General features: G+C 32.5%; 1 long non-coding RNA gene across 1 annotated transcript; it reads right to left on the bottom strand.

Moving 5' to 3' along the window:
* Positions 1 to 1,270: 1,270 nt before the first annotated feature.
* Positions 1,271 to 5,367, bottom strand: LOC127721913 (uncharacterized). Its single transcript, XR_007991529.1, has 3 exons — positions 5,291 to 5,367; positions 2,148 to 2,289; positions 1,271 to 1,294 (listed from the first exon to the last, which is right to left on the bottom strand). It is a non-coding gene; the product is annotated as an uncharacterized LOC127721913 (long non-coding RNA).

The raw sequence follows: 5,367 nt of genomic DNA, 5'->3' as shown, positions 1-5,367 counted from the left end.
ATTAATGATTTTTGTTTTCAATTTGTGAGCTTTCAATTCAATTCTATTTAGCAACATTCCAGCAGCGCCTGTATATGAAATATGTTTATCCCATGTTATAAGATAACGCATGCCTTGTGTTTTCTATCATATTTTCCTCGGTAAATGGTTAGTGCTAACAAAAACAATTATCATTATAGTTATAATTTCAAAACGGTAAATGTGAAGTTATCCTGAGAACGCTTAACGGGCGCCCTACACAGATGTTTAATTGCATGTAATACAATGTGTTCATAAGACGACGGGATGTTACCACGATAACGTCCCCTTTTCCCTTTTCCCTTGTGACATTACGGAATGCGGCTTCTATAACACTGATTTCTACTTTCAAAAAGTAACACGATGGTGCCCAGAACAAAAATTTGCTTTCTTTTCGGGTGCAGTGGTTTTCATTTGGAGATCGTGTCAGACTTAAGCTTTTGATATTATATTTTGTTATTGTTGTTTGGATTTTCTTCGTAGACATGTTATTAGTATATTAACAGACTGTAACATTTGTATATTCGTCTCACTTAAGATTCACGATTGAAATTTGGTCAATCTTGCATAAAAATTTTAATGATCGTGGATGTTTTCATTATTGAAATGATAACAAATAGTGATAACCGTTCAGTGCCAAACCAAATGTATACATTTTATAAGTGCTAGTATGTCTTGACGTGAAATAAAATTACTTTCTACCACCCCGGCGGGTTAAAATGAATATTTAACTTGCTAGGAAGTAGTGTTGTTGAATTGTAACACGTATTTCATTAACATATATATTTTTTTAATAAACGGTATACTGGCCGTTTACCGATGTTTAAATCTTGTACATCGGGTAAAAATATACCATTAAAGAATATACAATATCTTAGGGGAATCAGATGAAATCATAATTTATTGGACAAAATCTTCATAAAACCCACCCAACCAAAAACTTGGGTGTAAATTCATGTGTGTCGGACGGGTAGTCAGTCAAATACTAGCACATGTATATAATATTATGAATATTGTTGGTCTATATTGTAATAAGTAGAAATAAGAAGATGTGATGGATATAAGAAGAGGTGGTATGAGTGCCAATGAGACAATTCTCCATCCAAGTCACAATATGTAAAAAGTAAACAATTATAGGTCAAATTACGGCCTTCAACACGGAAACTTGGCTCACACCAAACAGCAAGCTATGAAACGCCCGAAAATGACTAGTGTAAAACAAAACAAAACTACTGTAGACTTTTATTAATTAGCAGCTGGTATTAATTTTAGGACGCTGAAAAAGAATAAAGTACATGTATAAAAATGTCAGATGAAAGCATTATGTTATTTGCTACGCTTTTGTAAATTTTAAGAAAACAAAAATATGGGATTCGTTATATTACAGAAGCACTGTAAATGAAAATAGCATTTTATAGATTTGGTGCGTCTAAAGCGCTTTTAAAGTAACACCGGGAACGCTTAACCAACAATTTCTGAAGCCAAGGAAGTCCAAATACTTAACTATTATGTCTTGAGGAGCTAGTTGATTACAAATACATAAAAAGAAATGCCAGAACCATTTAAGGTAAAAAAACATTCCTGTTAAGGTTCAAATCTTAGTTTAAAATGTATTCATCGATAATATAAGTAAAAATGAGTTGTGCCTGTCAATTTGAAGAGCCTTGTCATTCTTTTTGGTTTCTGTTGGTTGCTGTTGGTCATATTTTTTGTGTCTATTGTTTAAGCACATGTCAGACCGTTATTTTTAATCATTTAAATTTTCCCACAGTTAACCTTGCTTACTATACGCTTTGGGTTTTGCTAATTGTTAAAGTTGACCTTAATTTGCTGACACAAATGTAATTTTGTCTCTGGTTGATAATTGTCTCATTTGCAATCATGCCACATCTGATTTTTGTTTTAAACCATACCAGGACCACAGCAATGCATACTGAGGAGTCTATCAGAAGTGATTTTGATATAAAACCAGCTAAAACCAACCGTTTCCCTCAGGAAAATGATTGTACTAAGTCAATATATGGCAGTTGTTTTTCATTTGTTCCGTTTATTGATTTTGTCAGTTTTTATGGACTGCCCCCTTTTTGAATTTGCCTTGGAGTTGCACCGATATCAATAAATGTACATACGTTGAACAGGCTGGTCCGCAGAAAGTTGCTACAAATCCGTGAACAAGGTTTTGGCACTCAGTTTCACAGGCACCTTGTGCCATTCCTGAATGGGCAAACTGTTCGACCTCTTGAACTACTTTGTCAAGTCCGAAGGTGTCCACTGTAAATAAATAAAAGATTATGAAAAATATTAGTTTTAAATTTCATACAAGAAAAATGAGAGTTTAAAGTGAACTGCATAGCTGTCTTTTTATTATTATTATTCTGCGGTTATTAAAGCATAAACATCTTAACTGTCTTGTACTGGTAATGTTTCTTAATCGATGTTTTAATCACTAAGTAAAAAACGTTATCATTTTCCCATCACATAATATAGATTTGAATACTGATGATTAAGGATTTTTAAATTTATTCGAATCGTTTTCCCAGCGTTGAAAATCTTGCTGCCTACGAAGATCAGAAGACACATTGTCAGAGGACACGAATTTCTCAACACGATACTTAATCTTGCAAAGCCTTTTCCAGGCAGTGACAATTTTCAACATAATTTTTTCTTCTTCTGCTATTCTTTGTTTATCTGACCGTATTACCAATATTGTTTTTTTTTCTTTTGATGTGATTTTTTATGCACACACATTTGTGTATAACTACGTGAGCGGCTTCTTTTTACGTTACCAAAAAGCCGCAGGTTGCCTGTCGTCAAGATTCATTTCTAGGTAACAGCAGACCACCTTGTTTTAGCGGATTGACTAGAGTTCCTTGTATGAATAAATATCACATTGGCCACTGACACAAAGTTTGTGTGTTTGTTTTATTATTTTCTACACAATAATACAATTTAAAATGTCAAGGTCGACACTTTGATACCAACGGAGATCAATATATTTTTGTTTATAATGGATGCATGTTTTAACCAATTCAATTGTAAACAAATGTCAACATGATATAAACTACAATATTTGACAAATATCTGCGATTAAATATATCAGTATTAATATTTGTACATGTGCTTGTTCATTGAAAAACCAGAAACAATGATTTGGATTTAATCAACAAAAGCCAGGTGTAAATTGTAGGATAAAAACAATATATGCATTGTCGGACATGTATTTGTACTCGCTACAAAACAGGTGAAAAGCTCCGCGAGCCACGCTTTTTTGTCCTGTTTCTAATGCTCGGACAAATAAATTTTATAGTTTCCGACAATGTGCATATATTGTTTGTTTATTCACAAATTCTTAAAAAAGTACATAACAAAAGTTTACTTTATCACATATAGTTTTATGATACCATTCTTTTATATTGCTGATATGACATGCATCGGAGAGCACTTAGTATACCATCGGGTTTGTACAGGGACTTATATAAGCCTTGTAAGGAAATTCGCCCCAACCCTCGATAAATGTTCAGAGTCAATTACAATGTGAATGATAACCTGAAACTACCCTCCTGCTTTAAAAACTTTATAAACAGTGCAGCGTTTGGATACATTAGAATGGCTAAGATATCATCAAAATTAAGCTCAGTATGGTGACATCAGTTATAGATATGAAACATCTTTGTTGACCGAAAAAAAAAAAACAAACACCAAAGATATGTGGCCTAACATCGGAGTAGGGATCTGTAGTTATTATCTATTTATTATTGAACGTAATGTTAACAGTTTTATTACAACGCAAAACTTGCAAATTTGAAAAAAAAACAAGATTTATTCTATTTCATCATTTTTTTCCCACAGGCTTAACATGTAATGTAATAAATAAATCATTATAAATAAATTAAAGTATGGCATTTTCAATATATACCCTTGTATCATCCCTATACCCATTTAAAGAACTTGAGCTGCAGCCTTTGGTTCGATATCGGAGTTTTGGGGTTGATGCTAGGACTGCTATTGTAAACGTCGGTAAACGTCGATATTACTTTATCTATATGTTTTGCCTATATTCTAAAATCGGTTTCGTCAATAATTCCCTAGTTACCATGGTTAAAGAAATCCCATACATTAAATATGAATTTTGTTTTCATGTAGTTAAGAGTATACTTGTTTTTTAAATGTTGTGCATGTTTTAATGAATGCATTCGAAACGTATCTCTCAGTTATTTACCATAGTGAGAATTTATAAAAGGAATATCATACTTTAAATGGTCGCATAGCAACGCAAATTTGTTTTTCTCAATTATCAATTACTTTGTGACCCATATAGTCAAACAAGCCTAATGGTTTTTTGATAATATCTGAGACAAATATATTAGAAAAAAATACACAAGAAAAAATATAGTATAAGCAAGTCCAAATAACATGTATAGGTCAATTTCCAAAACGCATAAAATTAAAAACAGGTAAACTTATGAAACAAAAAAATATTGCAATACGAATCTCGCATTTGAACATCATAAAGTTTTACTAAATTTTATTAATGACTATTTTTTAAAATATAACATACAGTCTTTTACAAATTGATGTGATGCTGATGAAATTAACGTAATAGACGTATGAAGGGTATCTTTTATTTTGGGTCGCAACATATTTTTCGATAATGGGTTAGTGGAGTAATTAGTCAGGTAAACAAAAGAAATTCCTATTCGGAACATGTAACATGTTCCAACATCAGTTACAAATGCGTTAATCTTTGTCTACGTACGTTAGATATATATTTCTTTTATATACTTAGTAGTAAATACATGTGAATTGTATATGTAATACGACCAATGGCAATCGTGCTGTATCAGCCATCCGTGATGATATCGATATGAGTCACGGTTGCAAAAGCTTTATCACAACCTAATTCTGTATGACGTCACGTCATCGACATCAGTCATCGTTGCAAAGGCTTTATTAAATCCCTAATCTGTATGACGTCACGTCACATGAAAAAAACACATCATCTTGAAATATATAATTAAGTGTATATGATATAGCTTTTTCAATATCACACACCGTATCAATCCCCAGCAAATATACTCCCTCGAGCAGAGCTCTTGTGATTATATTGGTGTCTCGAATTGATACGGATGTGATATTGAAAAAGCCATATAATATTTTCTATTTATGAGCGCTTACAGTGTTATGTCCTTTCGTTGACGATGCCCAATTATACAACATCATCGACTCTCAAACAAAAATAACAACTTGCTGTTATTGTCGTAGTTAAACTTACAAACGAATCTTTCCTGTGGAGCACAGAACACAATTGGCAACAAAACCAGTAGAGCAAACAGGTATTTCATTTTGAAC

This window comes from Mytilus californianus, unplaced genomic scaffold (genome assembly GCF_021869535.1).
Source record: "Mytilus californianus isolate M0D057914Y unplaced genomic scaffold, xbMytCali1.0.p SCAF_12, whole genome shotgun sequence".
NCBI classification, from domain to species: domain Eukaryota; kingdom Metazoa; phylum Mollusca; class Bivalvia; order Mytilida; family Mytilidae; genus Mytilus; species Mytilus californianus.
Note: the sequence above shows the minus strand (reverse complement) of the source record. Positions and strands in the feature narration are given on the sequence as shown.